This window comes from Athene cunicularia, assembly GCF_003259725.1.
Source record: "Athene cunicularia isolate RWA chromosome 2 unlocalized genomic scaffold, athCun1 chr2_part1, whole genome shotgun sequence".
In the NCBI taxonomy this organism is placed as follows: domain Eukaryota; kingdom Metazoa; phylum Chordata; class Aves; order Strigiformes; family Strigidae; genus Athene; species Athene cunicularia.
In genome coordinates, this window is record NW_020799095.1 from 108631821 (window position 1) to 108639060 (window position 7240).

General features: G+C 38.0%; 1 protein-coding gene across 1 annotated transcript in view; it reads left to right on the forward strand.

Annotated features, from left to right (window-relative positions):
• The first annotated feature begins 485 nt into the window (after positions 1–485).
• Positions 486–7240, forward strand: part of SPIDR (scaffold protein involved in DNA repair) — a 197012-nt gene continuing 190257 nt past the window's right edge. The window contains exons 1-4 of the mRNA XM_026843074.1: positions 486–637; positions 1677–1755; positions 3225–3413; positions 6034–6185. The gene's annotated coding sequence lies outside the window, so the exon portion shown is untranslated. The remainder of the gene's footprint in view (positions 638–1676; positions 1756–3224; positions 3414–6033; positions 6186–7240) is intronic.

Consider the following 7240-nt stretch of genomic DNA (forward strand, 5'->3'; position numbering starts at 1 on the left):
AGGTTATGAAAACAAATGTAGTTCTTAAAGCTGAAAGAATCTGGGTTTTGTTGATTGTTTTTTAATGGAAAGCTATATAGTGATACCTAGTTTGACCTCCTGCGTAACACAGAATTAAATCAGATTAAATATGAGTTTGAAGAAATTCTTTATTTAAAGTGTATTTTACTGGGCTGTTCTTGTTTAGGATAATATTTTCAGCTTAATTGGTCAGCTAACACGTACTGTAAATGTAACTTAGAGACAGAAACTAGTATACTTATCAAAAATTAAGTTTATGCATGACATTGTTGGTAGCGTTGTTATTTAGTGTTGCATAAAAAGTGGTTGCAAGTGTTCAAGTCTTTTTTAGCCCAGCTCATTAAAAATGGGAATTTATGTTTGTAAGTATTCAGAAAATACTTAGGGGCAGTCTAGATTAAGTAAACTTAACTTGAATTATGTATACAGTGTTTTTAATGGGTTTGTTTTTTCCTTGTAGCGGAAGCGATTTTGGAATGCAGAATGCACACCCTTCCCAGATGAGACGCCCCTACAGCTGAAAAAATCAAATGTCAGGACGTCAGTGGCTGCTAGTTCGATTTCCAATGCGTGGCTTAGGTGTGGGGATGGTTTTCAGAGCACTTCAGTGCTGGAGGTAAAATGCCGGCTTAAAGGTGTAGAGAGATGCAGACTGACAGTTAAACCAATTTCCATGCTTGACTGAATTATAAAATGTTGCCTTTTTTTGTGTTGTTTCCCAATTAACAGCATATTGTTGTAACTGTTAAAGTAGACAAAAATGGAAAGCAGGGTTATGTAAGGGCATTGTCCTAACTTGTTAGAGTAATTTTCTGTGCATACATTAATATGTTATGTTCCAGACAGCACTTATCACTTGGAAAATTTCAATAATACATGAAGACTACAAAGGTTATTTGACATTTGGGATGGAGTACTGCATTTCCTAAAAAATGTGGAACAAAAGGACTAGTTTGCATCTGAAGATTTTTTGATAGATCTAAAAATGTTTGCAGTCATGAATTCACTGTAGAAAATCCTGCTTTTTAATGATCCTGCAGATGAGGATCTTGGTGCAGATGTTCTTTTGGATGATTTATAAAATTATGCTCCATTTTGGGGGGGAGGGGGGGGGAGGGGGTGTGTGTGATGTCTTTTTGGGTCATGAACAGAGATGTTCAGCTGGCTCTGAGTGAGAAGTGCTTTGTGCTGAAAATAGTCTTCGACCAAGTTGCTTTCCTGGTGGTTCTTCTGTTACTGAGCAGTCAGAGTTGCATAGCTTGTGGTATTTAATAAAATCAGAGACAAGGCCACTGAGTGCTTCTTTCTGTAGCCTTTGAATAGGGCACATGCTTTATCAGGCCTGCTTTTCCTGCCCACTTTTGACATTTTAATGCTGAAAATACTGGCTCTTGTTCCTTGCAAGGTCAGATGTGATTCCTTTCATAGTCACAGTAAGTTTAGATTTCCCAAAACAGTGGAAATTCCGCTTTTATTTTACTGTTCTCATGCTTTATTACCTCACTCATCAATCTAGTAGAAGATAGCAAAATTAATTTGAAATTGTGCTACAAAGTTGTGGTGGGTGAATAGCAACAGTTTTAAGCATATTACTACATGTTAAAATTATCTTTAATGTCTTGTTGATTAAATCCCTCTCTGTCTCTTTAATATAGTCCCCAAGACCTACTGATAAGAAATCCGGGATTAAGAAGCAGCTTGGACCACTGTTAACATCTGCTGAAAGTGTAGCAGGTATGTTACAACTGTTTCATGTTGTCAGAAGATTGTCACTTTGTTTTGCCCTTTATCAAAGTAGAAGATGGCTCAAAATACTGGTTGCTTTCTTCTGTTATTGTAATCAGAAGCTAATTTTGATAAGAGACACAGTCATGATGCTGTTGTGCTTGGACTCCTCTATTCACCTAGAGGGCCAGAAATACATTCTGCAAAGCTGCAGGCACTTCAGCTATCACTCTTGAACAGGTGGAGGGAAGCATCACTAATGCTGTATATAGTGCATGTTCTAACCATGACAGGATATTTAAATTTTTCACATTTTTAAGGCAACCCTTAGCTGTCTAGATAGAGGGTGAAATTATTCTCTCTTCTGCTAGAGGCAGACAAGCAGTCACGAGAAACATAATTTTTCTAAGTATGAGCAATAGAAAACTAGAATTTTGTCAACTTCCTGCTTTCACAGTCTCCTGTATGCACCCAAGTCTGTTTGATATTGTGATAAAAGAACCCTAGGCATAATAAAGAGGAGGAGGACTTAATGGACTCTCTCCAGCTCCTTTTTGAGTCCAGAGGAAAGGAAAGAAAGAGGGGGACAGTGCTTTCTTCAGTCTTTATTTCTGCTTGCTCCAGCAGCTGTGCTGCCTCTGTTGGAGTTGAGTGAGCGACTTACTGGGCACCTTTTGTCTATCTTTTGGTGTTGAAAATCATGCTTTTACAGGTTTCTGAAAAGAACCTCCATGTGTTGCAGGAGGAGATATGGTTTTGTTTCCCTCTTGTGGGCCTCCTGCCTAATTCTAAATCCCAAGTAATTGTTTAACTTCCCATTTACCTAAAGAACTTCAGTAGTTCTAGGAAATGGAAAGTTTTGCCTTCCTATGATTGCTAATTCTGCATGCTCTACTGCTAAGTATTAATCATTTTCTCCTTGCTTTTATTAAAAATTAGGGAGAATGGTATTTTGAATTTAGATGTCTCACTTCAAAAACACAACAGCTTTCTTCATTACTCCTGGAGAGTTTAAAATTTTTTCCTCTCAGGACAAAACTGGAAAGTCATCTCTACTGATGGCATACTTTTATTAATTTGGTATTCATTGTATAAGGTCAAACAAATCCTAAACCCAAAATTCTAAGGGTACTCTTTATTTAAACCACTTGCTATTTTGAAGAGACACATGTGAGAGCATTAGGATTGTGTGTAGAGGACTACATGTCAGACAGTCGTTACTTGTCCTAACTCTGCTGAAGGACTGATTGATAGCCTCATTGTATAAAATGAAGTGTTAGCATTTATTATGGGGAACCAAAATGAAAATAATGCTTGTACGTATAAGAAATATGTGTGAGTTAATGCTCCAGTATTAATCTGTGATGCCTGATGGCTGATATTTTTTTCCAGTTCAAAAATAATATTAATTTTTAAGATTTTAAAATTTAACAATATCACCTTTGTGTAACAATCTAACACTTTATGATTCTTTTTAATAGGATCTGCTGCAGCTGAAAGCTCTAAGGATGTTGAGGACATAATATGGACCTCTAGTGGCAGTGATTTTTCAGATGATGAAAATAAAACACTGATTCCAACATTATGCAGTATAAAAAGTCATGCTTCTGAAACAGAGGAATCACCCAGCAGACATGAGTTATTGTTAGAGGACAGTAGTAGCGAAGGTAAGTTCAAACATAAACAGATTTGTGAAGAAATCTATCAATTTTGAGTGCTGTAACGAAAATTCTTTGAGATCATTCTGACAAAATGACATGATCTAATCCTGTTTCAGTTAAATCAGTTGGCGTTGGTTTCATCAATTTCATCTGAGTATGGAATAAAGTCTTAGTATAAATTATGTACAAAAATTTTAAACCGTGGAGTAAAGGAGCATAGTTGGGCACGCTATACATCCAGTAAAGCATGTCAGTTCATTTCAATAGATGGTAGTTTATTTGTACCATTTTTTTTTCAGTGCTGTGGTACAGATACTGGGGTTGTGAACAGCTTTCTCTGCCCACCCTGTTCTAGTGATATTGCTGTCTGTATGTACTGACTGGATGTGGCAGACTTTGCAGCTGCAGGTAGCATCCCATTCTGTGTCATGAGTTTTCATTTTGGTACACAGCGTTATTTGTTTCCCCTGTTAGGTGTATTGTGCGAACCATGAGTTTTGTTCTTAGGACTTGCTTACTAATTTATGGAGCAGAGGATGACAGAGGGGAGAAAATTGATTTAAAAGTGCAGCTAAAGACAGAAAAATCTTTACTTATGTACTCCAAAGTGTTAATTAAGATAATGCTTTGTTTGCATTAGAACTTGTTAGGAAGTAGTTTCAATGTGACTATTTCCAGAAGAATAAATCAGGTTAGCTTTGTAATACTTCAGCTAGATCTGAAGTGTTACAGCTAGACTTTACATCCTGGATGTCTGGCAAAGTGTTCAGGCAACACCATGAGTTGATTTTTTTTTTTTATTCATATTTTTGTTGTTGATTTAACACTGTCATTAACATATATGATGGTCACCTTTTTTTTATTCCTAGTAATTTTCTTTCCTTATTTTTTAAATAGAAGACTGTCCATTTTCTAGACTGCAGTCTGGTGCTCACCAGGAATCTTTCTAACCTACCATCAATATAATTCCATTGGACTTGTCTCCTGCAATTATATGCTGCAGGTTTTAATTATTAAGTCTCTTTTTTTAAGAGACAATACACAGACTTCTTTTTACTCTTGTAAGAGCAAAATTTGGTTTCTCTGTGTAAATGAAGAAACCCTGATGCATTATGTGTCTGCTTGAAGGTACTGAGGAAATCCAGTAATTTCCATTTTTCTTCTAATCACCAAAATTTGTTGAAAGCAGTGGGGAGTAAAAGAACTGTAATTTCCATGCTTTTTCAAGTAACTATTGTGTATAGTAATTATAGTATTGTACACATGTGTGTGCCTATATAGGTACAATTGTAAGTATGGGGATAATAGCTGAGAAAGTATTTTTAAGTGACATGCTCTTTCATGTGAAGTTCACCTTCAGAGACAGAATGTTGAGTGAGACAAGATAAAACTGATTGTCTCCTATGTTATTAAAGAGTTTGTCCTGCTGTCACAAGTTGTATGCAGCCTGCCACACTGCTTCAGGAGAGATCTCTTTCTGCTACTTGGTCACTGATGTCTGTGTTTAAAATTTCTGCTGAAACTTTCTTGTAGTTAGAAACAGAAATGCACTCACTTGTGTGAAAAAGCAGGCAACACCAGAGCTGTTTGTTTATTTGTCTGGATACTTCAGAGTTTGGAAGTTCCATGGAGAAACTAGTGATTTAGACTATAATAGCACTGCCAAGTCCAGAAGGTACTGATACAGTTCCACAGATCTGTACCTCTGTTGCCTCTCCCTCTTTCAGTGTTAGAAATGTGACATTTACAAAAGAAAAAAAAGTAAAACCAAAAAAGCTTTCATCCCTCCTCCTCCTCCAAACATGCTCATTTATACAAAATATGAAATTCATCATCTCAGTACCTTGTGGGACTTGGACTTGAAGGGTGGTGAGGCTGCTACTGTAGCTCAGGCTCCCACTGCTTTCAGGACCTCCTCAGAGGCATAAGTGGACTTTTGGAACTGCATTAGATACCACCTGGTCATAATGGTGGTGGAAGAACAGTTCTGCATCTCTTTATTGCCATTTTGCTGTAGATTTTCTTGAAAAAAAAATCTTTTCATGTGCCTGTTTCTATTAATTTATTCTAAATAATCCTCTGATTTGCTTAGAAGTTTGATTTGCAGCCCTGTGTATTTAGCCATAGTGCTTTAGGAGATAACCATTTCAACTAGCTTTTTCATTCTCTGGGGGGGTTACCACATATAGCAGATGTTAACTTACACCAATTTTTCAGCTGTTCTGGGTATTTGCTTAGAACAGTTAATTCTGAACAAGCACACCTGGAAAATCCAATGCAACTGGGCAGCCCCCACCACCAACTAAAACATAGGCAAACTAATAATAACTAAAAAACTCCTACCTATCTAAGCAGTTAAATATACTGCCTCCTATGGGCAGTACTTTGAAATATTTTTTAATGTAATTTTTATCTTTTCACAGAAGCTTTTATTGTCTGCTAGTATGATTTAGCTTTTATGAGAGGATCACAAAATAGTTAAAGATCGGTTGAGCATATATAAAAAATAACTTTGCACTTTTTCCCAAGTGAGGGATAATTATAGTATTACTCTGTTTGACTTCATGCTTATGAATAAATACATGGTGAGTAAGAAAAATTCTTTTTACAAATATTTTTATTTCAGATGAATCAGAGTTCATTGATTGGGAGAAGGATAGTGATTCTACTGATAGGTGTGATGGAACAAATGACAGTTCACTGGAGATATCAGACTCGGACTCCTGCACAAATATTACTTCTCTGCCTGTCAAAGAGGAGAATGATGAGCTTTGTAAGGTAAGAAACTGTTTCAGATTAAAAAAAAAAAAAGCTTCTACTATAATTATGGGGTGTATTCATATTTGATTGCCTTTAATTTGGAGGAATGTGAGGTAGGTTTTTGCTTGCCTCATCTCTCCGGAAGGCATTCTGTACACAAGAATTTGAAGGCATTTTCTCTGACTGCCAAACCTCAAAATGAAGAAGTGCCCCACACGTAGAGCCTGGTAGTGTGGTCACTGAATCACGGGATGACTGAGGCAGGAAGGAACCTCTGGAGGTCATCTGGTTGAACCCCTCTGCTCAGAGGGGTCAGCTGGAGCTGGCTGCTCAGGGATGTCTGTTTGGGTTTTGAGTGTCTCCAAGGATGGAGACTCCACAACCTCTCTGGGCATCCTGTGCCAGTGCTTGGTCACCCGCATAGTACAGAAGTTTGTTCTTACATTTAAATGGAACTTCTTGTATTCCAACTTGTGTGCAAAAAGGTAATCAAGTGCATAAGTTTCTCACCAGAGATGTGATGATCTGAATTCTCTACAGCCTTTAGCTGCCTGGTGCAAGTTGATGTCCAAGTTTTCTGTAAAGTGATGGGTGAGACAGTAATCCTATTTGGTTTTAGTACTTTGAGACCTTCACTATATCAAATATAGGTTTCGTGACTTGAGCGTGTTCTGAGAACGGTGATGAGATAAAGGAGTAATTACAGGGCTCCCTGTGTCACTGAGAAGTGATGAGGATTCAAGAGCTCAGGAAAGGGGCAGCAGTCAATATTGAATCACCCCAAGATTTCATAGGTTTTGGGGTTCTTTTTACTGTAGGAAATGGAATATTATTTGTAGAGAAGGCATGCTGTATCAAGTACAGAATAGGTGGCAGAAACGTTGATCTTCATTTAGTGCCTTACTAAATATGTTAAAAGACTGGCGATTTGACGCTCTCCTAGGCGACGTTAACATTTAACCTCTGGTGCTGGAGGCCGCTGAGGGCTGCACCGAGCCGCCGGGGCCGGGGCCCGGCGGGACGCAGACGGCGGCGCTCCGGCAGAGGGCGCCGCAGGCCCGGGCTGCGCGGCC